The sequence below is a fragment of the Dromiciops gliroides genome, chromosome 1, assembly GCF_019393635.1.
Source record: "Dromiciops gliroides isolate mDroGli1 chromosome 1, mDroGli1.pri, whole genome shotgun sequence".
Lineage (NCBI taxonomy): Eukaryota > Metazoa > Chordata > Mammalia > Microbiotheria > Microbiotheriidae > Dromiciops > Dromiciops gliroides.
In genome coordinates, this window is record NC_057861.1 from 678,415,471 (window position 1) to 678,429,739 (window position 14,269).

The 14,269-nt window shown below is 43.0% G+C and overlaps 1 long non-coding RNA gene across 1 annotated transcript; it reads right to left on the reverse strand.

Moving 5' to 3' along the window:
• Window positions 1-2,496: 2,496 nt before the first annotated feature.
• Window positions 2,497-13,815, reverse strand: LOC122734510. The gene is made up of 3 exons (XR_006354068.1): window positions 13,724-13,815; window positions 12,483-12,550; window positions 2,497-2,564 (listed from the first exon to the last, which is right to left on the reverse strand). It is a non-coding gene; the product is annotated as an uncharacterized LOC122734510 (long non-coding RNA).
• Between the last annotated feature and the right edge of the window lie 454 nt (window positions 13,816-14,269).

The following is a 14,269-nucleotide window of genomic DNA, read 5'->3' on the forward strand; positions in this document are numbered from 1 at the left end:
AAGAATCACTGGGGACAGTCCAGACTGGGTCATCTGTGGAACAAGGAATAGGAGAGAGCCAAAGGGCTCCCAAACTAGTTCTCCTCCCCAGGAGCCACCCCCAAATAATAAGAAGTAGAGAGGGTTCCTTTTCCTTCTGAAGGTGGTGGAGATTCCAATCAAGGTGTCACAGGTCAAGCAATTTTTTCAAAGAAAGAAGGGTAAGGAACCCAAGCCTGGACCCCCCAAGAAAGACCAGCAGCAATGTCGGCAGCTTCAGATTTTGACAAAGGGGACCCAGATTGAGAGCCTACCTCCTAGGAGCCTTCGATGTGTAACAACTGAGCCCCAACTCCAAAGCCCAGCTATCAAGGAACGAAAGGGAGAAGCACAGCTCTTCCTGCTCACATTTCCCATGTGAAGAAGACCTTCTGAACAAAGGTGGCATAGTGAACATGATGTTGAGTGCAGAAACAAGACTGATAAATAGGGGACAAAATGTATATGTGTGTGACCAGTTCTTGATGGGCAGTTGTCAGAAGGGCAGCGATTGCCCAGGTTACCACACCTTGCTCCCCTTCCACCGGCAGTTCCTACATAAGGAAGACAACTCCTAGCATAGCATCCCTCTGGGTTCTCAGCTGCACTTGGAAATGCTCTTCACTAATCCCAAAAAGATCATGGTGATCATCTTCTATGGGTGAGTACAATTCGAAGGATACCACTTCTAAAAAGGAGGGCACAAGTGAGGAAAGGTGGGAAGGGAGGACCAGAACTTATCAGAGGAAAGCTGTTGGATGATTGGCAGTGACTGGCAATGGAAACAGTGGTGGGAAAGGTACATAAAGTTGGGAAGAGTCAGGCAGGAGTTCAGATCCTGTCCTAGGCATTTGCTAACTGTGTGGCCTTGGGCAGTCACTTAAACTCTTATCTTTGGTTTCCCCATTTACTTTTTTTTTTGTGGGGCAATTGGGGTTAAGTGACTTGCCCAAGGTCACACAGCTAGTAAGTGTCAAGTGTCTGAGGCCGAATTTGAACTCAGGACCTCCTGAATCCAGGGCCAGTGCTTTATCCACTGCACCACCTAGCTGCCCCCAAAAGCCACTTTTAATATTCCATGATTCCAAACTTTTTCTATGAGTTCTGAGAAGGGAGAAATCATTATGTGTTGAAATGGACTGGAGGAAGGATTTGAAATGGGTCTTAAAGCCCTTCTATAGCTAAGAGCTAGATAAAGTGTGGGGGGGAAACTGACTTTGGAAGAATGAAAGCAGAGGTCTGGAGTTTAGACAGTTTGAAGTTTGTTCAAAGAGAAACCAGTTTGGCTTGAACAAGAGATCCAGGTAAAGGATGAATAGGAGAGAGAGGCTAGAAAGTAGAGGAGCTACTACTTGTGGAGGAGCTGGAAGTAGCCACAAGGAAGTGGCACTAGGGAAATAATATTTTAGAAAAGTTAAATTTCCAGGTTTAGGAAAGATGAAGGAAGACGGAGAAGGGAGGCAGATAAGGAACCATTAAGGGAGGAGTAAAAGATACCACTGAGATTTTGATCCTGAACAACTAGGATAATAATGATGGGGTTTTCTGGGGGGTGGGAGGTGGTGGTGGTAAAGGGTTCCAAAGGGGGAAGGGGAAGATGAGCTTAATACACAATGAACTTGAGCCAATGGGACATCCAGTGAAGATGTCCTCCAATGGGCCATTGGAGATTTGGAAAGAGTAATTGAGAGAGACCCTGAGATAAAAGATGTCAGATGGAGCTACAGTAGAAATGATGGCAATGGTTATCATCTCTAAAGCTGAGATTATAGAGAAGAAAGAACAGGTCTAAATCCACATTTGGAGAGTGAGAATTTATAATCATTTCTCCTGGTTTATTGCAAACACACATACGTGCGCGCACACACACGCTGTGATGATTATCTTGGGGCTTTCTCCCCCTCCCCTTGAGATATATAATAGGATTTCTAGAGAAAAGTTTAATGAATTAAAAAATATATCATGAACTTTAATCATGAAGAAACACATTCGGGCATATGAAGAACAAAAGGATGATATATAAAACAAAATAATGAGACAAGAGACCTAGATTCTGCTTCAAGTCTGTGTTGGGGCCTTGGTTTTCTCATCTGTAAAAGGAGAGGGATTGGATTTGGGATTTCTAATGTCCTTTGCAACTCAAAGATCATATATAGTCATATGAAAATCACCCAAAAGAAAAACAAAACAACTTATGACCTCCTAAGTCCTTCCCAGCTTCAGCGTTCTAGAATTCTGCATCCCTGAAGTTCAAAACATGTAGAATTTGGGTATAAAACGGAGACAAGTCATTCCTCAGCATAGCCAACAGAGGGCAGGCCTTGCTCATTATTATCCAGTATATAAGCACCAGACAAGATTGCTCTCCACCCACTTTCCAAGGTCACAGTGTGGTAGGGAGAGATGAGACACACATAGGGAAAAAACAAACAAAACAAGATCATTTATTTATGAGATACACAAGTAATAAGGAAGTCCCAGGTCAGAGAAGTTCACTTCCTGAGGTGATAAGGAAAACTTCATGGAGGAGGTCATCAGTTTGGGTCCTGAAAGAAGAAAATTAATGGACATCTAGGCCTGGAAGGGAGAACAAGGCAAAATCAGGGACGGAAGATCCTTATGGGAAAAATTAGTCTCAGAGAGCAAGGAAGGGACCATGAGAGGTCATTAATTTACAATCATGTAAACAAAAACAACTTGGAAAAGCAGCTAAACTCAGATTAATTGCAATGACTAATATTGGTGCCAAAAAGGGAAAAAAAAAGATGAAATGTTCTTCTGTATTCAGTATTGAAGAAGGGGCTATGGGTACAGAGTGACATACTTTCAGTATACAGATTCAGTTGCTTTGTCAATTTTGCTTGACTATTTTCCCTTGTAACAGAAGGCTCATTGGTGGGGACAGGGTGAGAAATGTCTGAAAAAGACCATGGTGTGGGGCACCTAGGTGGCACAGTGGATAAAGGACTGGCCCTTGATTCAGGAGGACCTGAGTTCAAGTCTGGCCTCAAACACCTGACACTTGCTAGCTGTGTGACCCTGGGCAAGTCACTTCACCCCCATTGCCTCCCCCCCCAAAAAAAGACCATGGTGTAAAATAAATAAGTTAAGTTTTTTGTTTTGGTTTTTTTTGTGGGGCAATGAGGGTGAAGTGACTTGCCCAACGTCACACAGCTAGTAAGTGTCAAGTGTCTAATCCAGGGCTGGTGCTTTATCCACTGCGCCACCTAGCTGCCCCAGTCCCAAGTCTTTAAAAAAGCCAGCTAACATTTACAGAGCACTCTAGGGTTTACAAAATATGTTATGGAAGTTGTCTCATCTAATCCTTAGAGCCAGCTTATTTGGGAATTTTAACAGCCCCTTTAAAGTGGGCAGTCAGTATTATACCCACTTTATTGATGCAAAAAAAATGAAAATTCAGAAAAGGGAAGTGACTCACCAAAGGTCACACAACTAGACACTTACTAGCTCTGTGACCCTAAGCAAGTCACTTCACATCTGTTTGCCTTAGTTTCCTACCTTCCACTAGTGTTGTAAAGATCAAGTGAGATATTTGTAAAGTGTTTAGCACAATGCCCAGAATTATAAATGTCAGAGAAATGTTAGCTATTAGTTATCTTTAGTAAGTAACAGTCAGGATTAGAACTCATGTTTTTTGAGTCCAGATGTAGTTTCCACTACATAGTCTCTCTTTTATTCATTTGTTAATTGAAAAGCCAATGCTCTTTCATTCTTCCCTCCAAAAAAAAAAAAAAGCTATCTTAACAAAGCAAATCTCTCTCTACCTGAATTTTTTACCCAATTTCCTCCCACCCCAAAAAACCTTGTTCTAACAATCGTCCTTGCTCTGTCATCCACCCCTCTCCACTTGCTTAGATCTTCCCAATCCAAAAAAAAAAAAAAAAAAAGCCTTCCCTTGACCTTTCTATTTCATGGAGGTATCATTTTATTTCTCTCATTCCACTTGGAGCTAATTTTCCTGAAAAAGTTGTCTATACCCCATGATTCCCCTTCTTCACCACCCCCTCTGTCCTAGACTCCTTGCAATCTGACCCCTACCAATGGGCCAAAATTGTTCTCTCAAAAGTATTCAGAGATCTCTCAACAAATCCAATGGTCTTTTTTTTTTTTTTCCAGTCCTCATCTTCCTTGATCTCTCTGTAGCTTTTGACACTGTTACTCTCTCTCCCTTCCTGGTTTTAGAGGTGCCATACTCAGTTTTCCTCCTACCTCTCTCTTGCTCCATCTCTATCTCCCTCACTAAATTAGTAGTCTCCTTCACATTTATGCCAGCAGTAAAAAATGTGTGGACACCCCCAAATGTGCATATTTGCTTATTTGTAAGTTATAAACATTGTTATAAAAGTTATACCAAGAAAATAAAAAATTTTAAAGCATGAGATAAAAGCACTGAGTAAGTGGAGTTATTATGATTACTATGATGGTAATTATATTTGATCCTAGAGGCAAAAGGAAACCACCGGAGTTCAATGAGCTGGGCAGTGATATGGTCAAACAGGCACTTTAGGAAAATCACTTTGGCATCTATGAAGAGAGTACACTGGAGTGTATGTGGTGGTGGGGAGGGGGTCCTTGAGGAAGTTAAACCAATGAGGCTATTGTAAACACTCAAAGGTGGGGGTGATGAGGCCCCATACTAGGGTGGTAAATGTAAGTATAGAAAAGACAGAAGCAAGAGGTAGTGTGTAATGTGGCAACAAAAAGAGTTGGCATCTGATTGATGGGGTCAGTGAGAGTGAGGGGCCAAGGATAACACAGAGGCTATGAGCCTATGGAATAGGATGGTGGTGTCCCCACCATAAGGGGTGGGTCTGGGGGGTAAAGGTGATATAATGAGAGATCCACCAAGCATATTGCAATCCATTCATACCTACTTATCTGGTTCAACCCACTCTGTCCCACACACAATGTCACCACTCCCAGATCTCACACTCTGAGGGACACCTGCTATAACCACAGTTATGAAATAATCTTGGGGGCTGGGGGGCTTTTTTCCATGGCACCTGTGCAACTACAGCACTGGATACCGGGGTTGTGACTAGGTTATAGTTGCAACGAAGAGCTGACACCCATTGTAGAAGTGGAAGAGAACAAGACTTCTCACACTGGCAGGAAGGGACAGAATTAGGGAATTGGTGGGAAGGATTAATGAGTAAAGAGTAGGTATAGCTGTGTCAGAGACAAGCCCCATTCTTAACTGTGGCAGGGACAGTGTGATGGAACCATCTTCCCAACCTCCAGTGGATTGGTCAGACACCCCTTGGATTCATGCCACAGCCCAGAAAGAAGCCATACCTCTACCCTACTCTGAACAGAAGACTACTGCACTAGCTCCTCTTCCTCTTTCCACTTACATGCAAAGATAGTTTTCAACATTTGTTTTCATAAGATTTTTAGTTCCAACTTTTTCTCTCTTCCTCCCTTCCCTCCCCAAGACAGAAAACAATCTTATATATATTTGTGATGAAATAATGGGATTTCACAGATACTCAAAGACCCACCTGGAGATTAATCTAGACTAATTGAATCAAGTGAGAGTGATTGACTGCTGATTAGCCTACTTCAAGTTAATTGGATTGCAATCACACCTGGCTATCCCTTAATGGAAATTGCCTTTTTAGGGCTTTAGGGGATCCAGCTACACGGTCACTGTAGGGATCATCTCAGACACAGACAAGAACCTGGCTATCCCTTAAGAAGGTATTGTTCTCAGAAGCTAGACTGTGAACTCAACTTAAGAACACCTTCAAAACCAATGAATTTGGATGACGCCAACCAATCAGCTTGAAGCAGTGTGTAAGGACTGCCTCTGTTCCAGATTTACAAAAAGCTTCTACAATCAGCTTGCTGGAGAGTTCCTGATTAAAGCAGGCTCTTGGAGGAGGACTTGAGGAAGAACCCAACCAGGCTGGAAATCTAGGCTAGGTAGGCTTTTTCTTAACTTTCTGAACTCCTTGTGAATATCTGTATGCTTTAATAAATGTTTAATGCCCAAAGACTGGTGCTGAATCTTCTAATTTAAGGCGATCACACAATATAGATTTTAAACATCACAGGTTATATATGTACAGTCATATTAAATGTATTTTTGCATTAGTTATATTGTGAAAGAAAAATCAGAACACAAGGAAAAAACTTCAAAAAAGAAAAAAATGGTCAAAAAGTAGAAACAGTATGGTTCAATCTGCAATCAGAATCCACAGGGTTTTTTTTTCTGTGTGTAGAGAACATTTTCTATGAGTTTTTTGAAATTGTCTTGGATCATTGCACTGCTGAGAAGAGCCATGTCTATCACTGTTGATCCTCACACAATGTTGCTGTTACTATGTACAATGTTCTCCTGGTTCTGCTCATCTCACTCACCATCAGTTCACATAAGTCCTTCCAGGTTTCTCTGAAATCCACCTGCTCATCATTTCTTACAGCACAATAGTATTCCATTACATTCATATACCACAACTTGTTCAGCCATTTCCCAATTGATGGGCATTCCCTTGATTTCCAATTCTTTGCCACTACAAAAAGAGCTGCTATAAATGTTTTTGTACATGTGGGTCCTTTTCCCTCTTCTATGATCTCTTTGGGATACAGACCTAGTAAGTGGTATTACTGGGTGAAAAGGTACACACAGTCCTACAGCCCTTTTCCCCAAACTCTTTTTGTTTGTTTTTATTTTGTTTTGTTTTGGTTTTGGTGAGGCAATTAGGGTTAAGTGACTTGCCCAGGGTCACACAGCTAGTAAGTGTTAAGTGTCTGAGGCCGGATTTGAACTCAGGTCCTCCTGAATCCAGGGCCGTGCTCTATCTACTGTGCCACCTAGCTGCCCTCCCCCAAACTCTTAATGTGAGTCTTCCCCAAGGGTCAGTCCTCTGCCTTCTTCTGGGCTCTCTCAACATGGCTTCCCTCATCAATCTCATTCTTTTCTCTAGCTTCAACTTCCACTTTGATATAGATGATTCCTAAATCTATATGTTCAGTCCTGATCTCTCTTCTAAGCTCCTGACCTATACCTTCAACTGCTTTTGGAGTCCTGTAGTTTTACATGGATGTCCAACCAGCTCTTCAAATCCAAGCTTATTATATTAATCCCTAAACCTGCTGTTCCTTCTGTGTTCATTACTTCTGTCTTTGCCGTCACCATCACCTTCTCTCCCATATTAAACATCTTGAGATTATCTCTGATTTTTCCTTCTCCCACTGTCAAATACAATTACCGGGGCAGGTAGGTGGTACAGTGGATAGAGCACCGGCCCTGGATTCAGGAGGACCTGAGTTCAAATCCGACCTCAGACACTTGACACTAACTAGCTGTGTGACCCTGGGCAAGTCACTTAACCCTCATTACCCTGCAAAAAAACCAAACAAACAAAAATGTAAAAAAAAAAGTGTAATTGAGAAATATTTAATGAAATAAAGAAAAAACTCTTAGAAAGCCTTTCAGTCTCTTCCTACTGTCAATAGGATACTATATATGATATTCTTTGCCTGTCATTTAAGACCTTTCATAGTCTATCTTCAAGCAAACCAACCCTCCCTTCCACCCCCACCCCCACCCCCACCAAAAAGACTCCAATGAGTAACACTGGCTATAACAGCATTCCATGCTGTATGACATCAACCTTTTCCAGAGACAGATGTCCTCAATAACCTAAGAAATCATTTCTCCCAGGGTTATGGAGGAGACAAGACAAGATTCATCCCTTTTCCCACTTCAGGGCAGAACCAAGCCCAGCCAGATCGAATTCGTCTCCAGGAGAAGTAGAGGAGCTGGGAACAATTACTGGTGGCAGACAGGTGCAGAGGAAAAGAAATGGAATCAAAAGGAAGCCTTGTCTGTCTACAGGGGCAAAGGACGTCTTAGTACAGGTTGACAAGAGGATGGACTTTGGCAGAGCAAACAGGTGTTTGCCTCCCTTCTCAAAGGCCCGTGGTGAGGCTTTGAGGAAATGAATGAAGAATCATAAAACATAGAATATTAAAAGGTTAGAATACCTTAGAGATCATTGAGTCTAATTTCCTTGTTCTTTATCTTTTAATTTTATTGATGTCTTTTGTTTTTATGCCACAATCATTTCCAAATACATTCCTCCCTACCCCACTACCAAGAGAGGGTGAGAAAGATTTTTTGAAAGAGAGGAAAGAATTTATATGAGTGCACATATATAACCTATGTAAAATTTCTTACCATCTTAGGGAGGAAGGAGGGGAGGGAGAAAATTTATAAAAAATAAATGTCAAAAATTATCTTTTCATGTGATTGGAAAAAATAAAATTCTATTAAAAATAGAAAAAAATAGAGAAAAATAGCAGTTTAGCAAAACTAGTCAACACATTGACCAAAGTTGGCAATATATGCAATATTCCCCACTTCTGAAATGAATTAACTCCATTATTCTATAGACAGACCAGTTGAGACCGAGAGATGGGAAGAGACTTATTTATATCCAGAGAAATTTGTGAAATTTCCCTCTGTCTCTGAGCGCTTTGCTTCACCCTGGGGGTTTCTGCAGGCCAACCCTCAGTCAAATGGAGCAGAAAATTTGGGGCTTCAGAGCTGGCTGTCTCTGAACATGCATTCCAGAGTGGGAATTCCCAGGGGTCTCAGTGGGGAGTTATTATGCATCCTATCCACAAGAGTACAGAGATCCTACCCAATGGAAAGAATGAGAAATCCAAACCAAAACATCTTAACGGCCATGGGAGGGGGATCCCTACTTGTCTGAAGTGGCTTATTCAATGCTCTCAACTTGGGCCTTCAGTACTGAAGAGATAGAGTAGAATAAGGCTACAAACTTGCCAGCAGGAACCCTCCTAGGTTCAGAGAAGGTCATTATGGGTTGTTAGGATTATCAGGTGTACTTTGCTGACCTCAGAGACAAGGGAAGAACAATGTGTTCATAGTCCAAGCTTCAATGGCTTCCCCTGGTACATTTGGAAGATAGTATCCCCAAAGGGCAGCTGTACCCCAGGGCAGCATTCCAACTTCTCTCCCTCCTAGAGTGTGGTGTCTTTTAGTGGACCCATGGCTGTACCTGCTCTCTCAGGTTCTCTGATATTTCAATAAGATGCTTGAGCCTTTCAGTCAAGGATTATCAGATATCTGCCTTTCCCCCTGACCCTCTGTTTCTGTTAGTGACCAGTTACCCAGGCTCTTAACCTCTGGATCATCATTGACACTTCTGTCTCTCACCCTTGGTGGCCAATCACTTATCAGTTGAGTTTATTTCACTTTCAGCCACAAAGGTTGCCTTGACAATTAACATGCACCGAATAAAAGGTTTGGTTTGGTTTCCTCACGTGGTTCTTCTGCAAGGGCCTAGTAGAGTTTATCCAGATTTTAGTAAAGCATTTCACAAAGGACTGTCATGCTATTCTTGTCGGTAAGATGGAAAACTGTGGGCTAAAAGACAGTATAATCAGGTGTGTTCCAAACCAGTTGAATTGCTCAATCCAAAGAGTTATCATTAATGATTTTGTATTAACTAGGAAGCAGGTCTCAAATGGAATGATCTAGGGAGTTAGCAGTTCATAGTCCTTGACCCCGTATTATATAATGGTTTTGTCAATAAATTGGGATTAGTGCCTAGATGATTTGTTTAGCAAATATGATCCAGGTATGGGAGGAGTATGTTGGAAGATAGGGTCCAAAAAGATATGACAGGCTAGAAATCTGAACTTAATCTAATAAGATAATTATAAAGTCTTACATCTCGGTTCAAAAAAAAAATCAACTCTATAAATAGAAGCTGGCAGAGGTGTGATTAAATAGCATTTTGTCTGAAAAGAGATCTGGGACTTCAAATTCAATCTGAGTCAACAGTGTGAAAGCTCAAACAAGAACACTTGTGTGATCTTCAGCTGCAGTAAGAGAATAAGCACAGGAAACATAAGAAGAAAGGTTTCTAGGTCTGCTGTTACTGACCTGGTTAGATCACAGCTGAAATGTTGTATTCGGTTCTGAGAACCACATTTTGGGAAGGTTGTTATTCAACAAGTTTCCAGAGGAGAACAACTAGAAAATGCTGAAAAGTCTCAAGATCATGACAATATGAGGAGCAGCTGAAGAAACTGAAGATCTTTAGGTAGGAAAAGAGAATCTATCCTTGAGGGCTGGATGATGTGAGGAAGAGGGATTAAACTGGTTCTGCTTGGGACCATTTGCTGGAACTAGGGGTAATCCATGAAAGATAAAGGCAGATTTAATTAGAGAAAAGGAAAAATCAGAATCACACCACCACAGAGCAACTAAGGCTACAGCTCAGACACTAACATGTAGGGTGTAGTAGGAGCAATATCCTAACCCCTGCCCCCATGCAAGTTAAGCTAGGTTTTCCTTAAAAGGTATTGAGCTGGGGGCAGCTAGGTGGCACCGTGGATAGAGCACGGCCCTGGATTCAGGAGGACCTGAGTTCAAATCCGGCCTCATACACTTAACAATTACTAGCTGTGTGACCCTAGGCAAGTCACTTAACCCCAATTGCCTCACCCAAAAAAAAAAAGGGTATTGAACTATCCTCAAGACTTGGTTGACTTAAGGGACTAAAGGCTCAAAACTGTTTCCTCATCACCTAAGTGCAAAAAAAAAAATGGTACAAGAGGCTGCAAGAATTCTCTCTGAAACTTTGTTTTTACTTTGGGAAAGGATGGAAAATTCAGGCAAGGGAGCTTTGCTCAACTTAATCCACTTGAGGTATACTCAGTACCTTTTTTCTTTGCTAACTATCCTTGTGCTTTGAGCTAATCAGATTACCTATTGTTTATTGCTGAATGATCTTCAGGTGTCTCATTTTATTCTAGTATCTAACCTGAACTAGAACACAGGGGTACTGGGTGCCCCCCCCCAACTCAGGGCTCCTGTATCTTGCTGTCTCACAACCCAGCTGCCCAACCCCTGGGTCCTTTAGGTATCATATGCTTCTCCCCAGACATCTTCCTTTTAGGGCAGGTGGATTCCACTCCCCATCACTCTCCAGTGAGCTACCTAATCCTGATTCCCTCACTTTGGAGGATCCTCGAGATTAAGAAATTAGTATAGAATCAGCTTCCAAGAGCAGCAGTCAAGGTAATTTGCCATTGGTCTCACTAGCCACCACCCCACTTAGTAAACTTGGTCTTAGATGTCCTCCAGTCACTATCCTCTTCTGCGATCCCTTTCCACAGATTCCTCAGAGATATTTTCTTGATAGTGTAATATAAAGATCATCAGATTGCAATGGTGAGGTGTAATGGAAAGATCACTAGAGTTAAAGTGAGAGGGCCTGAGTTCAAATCCTAACTCTGATGCCTACTATCTGTACGACCTTGGGCTAGTATTTTCACTTCTTTGGGCCTCAGTTTCCTTATCTGTGAAATGAGGGGGGCTGGATTAAATAATCTCTAAAGTCCCTTGGAGGCATAAATCTATAATCATTAGATTTCTTTCTCTCCCATCCCTTCCATCTTCTGTTGTTCACTGAAACATAGCTTTTTCCTGATATCTCTTGGCACCCTTTCCAAAGCTGGCTGCTCCTTCTCTCACACCACCTGACAAAGAGGGTCAGGCAAAGGGGATCAGCCTATCCTTGTTCCCCAATGCCACATCCAGGCCCTACTTCTAACACCACCATCATTCAACAGCTACCTCTCCTTTAAAGTTTGCTCCACAATGTCTATACCCTTGCTGCAAGTCCCACTGCTCCCTCTTCCTCCTCTCCAGCAAGTTCAATGCTCAGCTTATTCTCTTCTCCACCCCCAAACCCTCCCCTACTTCGAACCCTCAGGCTTTGAGATTCCCCAGCTCCCATATCCTGTTTCCAGTCTACCTCAAATACCCACAGGGGTGGTCACCATAGCTACTTCCCCTTCTCCTCAACCCCAAGACCCAGTTCAACAAGTTATAGCTCAGGCCAGAGCAGGAGTTCTGAACTTTCTGTGGTCTCCTGGACCCCTTGGGCAGGCTGGTGATATCCATGGACCCCCTTCTCAGAAGAAGGTTTTTAACTGCAGAAAATAAGGGACAAAAGATTACAAAGGAAGCCAATTATATGGATGTACAATTATCAAAATGCTTAAATGAACAAGTTCACAGACCCCAGGTGAAGGAATCCATGACCCAAAAACCTTAAGAAGCCCTGAATTCTACAGATACAGAACCCGAGTACCATTGCAAGTCTCATCTCACACACAGTGAAGTACTCTTTCTTCCTGTAAGTCTTGCTTGAAAGGGCTTGGAAGCCAAACCTAGGATTTCTGTTTCAGTTTTCAGAGCATTGCTGCAGTCACACTAACAGATTAGCTCCTTCTCCTCAGCTCTGGCTTTTCCCAGAAACCTGTACTCCCTCCCTCCCTCCCACTCTCACCAGTTCCTCACCCACCCATTCCTAGATCTATGTGACAGTGGCAGGTTAAGAAGAAGAGAGGAATTGTGGAGCCAGGCCCAGGCCCAGGCCCAGCCCCCAACTCACCATTAGCCCTGGCATTCCAAAGAGTCGTCCTTGTCGAAGCAGTATTGACGCTGCCTCTGACCTTTTTCCTAGAATAAGAGGGGGTTTGTATGAGGAGATGCCTGACGGCCCTGAGAAAGGGTGCATACAGGCTCATGCACACACATACCCATGTAATCTGTACAAAGAGAGGCAAACCCAAAGACACAAGCATATGGGCACAGGAAAAAGATGAAGACAGAGAGATGGAGAGAAAAGGAGGAGACAGAGACAGAGACAGAGAGAGAGGGAGAAGGAGAGAGACAGAGAGAGGGAGGAAGACAGAGATAGAGACAGATGGGAAAAGGGAGACAGAGGGAGAGGGAGGGAGGGAAAGAGGGAGAAGGAGACAGAGACAGACAGACAGAGAGAAAGAGAATGAGTGTGGTGAATCCTTCTTCCTTACTGTGTGACCTTGGGCAAATCACCTTTCCTCACTGAGCCTCAGTTTTCTCATCTGCAAATTGGGCTAATAAGACCTGACAACTATCTCACAGGGTTCTTATGAGGATCAAAATGAAATAATGTGTAATTGTAATATCAGTGTAATGACCCTGAGCTTCTCCCTGAATCGAAGGAAGGAAGGAAGAATGGACAGAAGGAAGGAAGGAAAGAAGAAAGGAAGGAAGGAAGGAAAGAAGGAAACAAGCATTTATTAAATGCTTACTATAAATACTTTACAAATATCATCTCATCTGATCATCACAACAACCCTGAGAAGTAGGTGCTATTATTATCCCCATTTTATAGTTGAGGAAACTGAGGCAAACAGCAGTTGTGTCTGGCCCAGGGTCACACAACTAGTCAATGTCTGAGGCCAGAGCCCACCTCTACAAGATCTCATAGCCAGTCCCCTTTCTCCATTAACACAACCACCTATGCTAATGCAGACCCTCATGCACAGTAATTTAGACTATTGGGACACCTTCCCCATTGCTCTCTCTGCCTCAGGTCTTCCTCCCTCCAATCCATTCTCCACTGTCTGTCAAAGCGGCTTTCCTAAAGAGGAGGTGTGATCATGTCCCTCCCCACCTCAATAAGCTCCTATGGGTACCTTCTTTCTCTGGGCTCAGATGCTCTCCTCTGCCACTTAAAGCCCTTTTCAGCTTTCACATTCATTACTCCCAGAACTCAAATGTCCAGCCAACCCAACCTTCTTGCTGTTCCTCCCACGCAGCACTCCATTTCCCATATCAACCTCTCTGCCCAAGCCATGAAACCACCTCTCTCACAAGACTCTTCAGAAACCTAGTTAAAAGCTTCTTCAAAGCTCGGCTCCAGGCCGCCTTGTTCATGAGGCCTATGTACACGGCCATGAGTCCCAGAAAGTCTTGGATGGAATCCCAATTGGGTGGATCACCTAAAGGGGGTGTGAAGGTCGCAGTGGGTATGAGCACACTCTACTATTATTACCAAGGATGAATTGCACCAGAACCATGAAGTAAAGATGTCATCAGAGAAATGAGTTACTGGAAAAGGAAGGGAACCAATTAAGCGGCTGGAGGAGACCAGCTGCCGAAGGACAACTGCAGAGGCATCTACTTGTTGTCAAGAGAGATAGACAGGGGCAGCTAGGTGGCGCAGTGGATAAATCACCGGCCCTGGATTCAGGAGGACCTGAGTTCAAATCCAACCTCAGACACTTGATACTTAACTAGCTGTGTGACCCTGGGTAAGTCACTTAACCCCGTTGTCCCGGAAAAGAAAAAGACCCCAAGCACTTTGGAGGGACCCCCTATGGAGTATTTACAGGGAGCATATGAATGAGA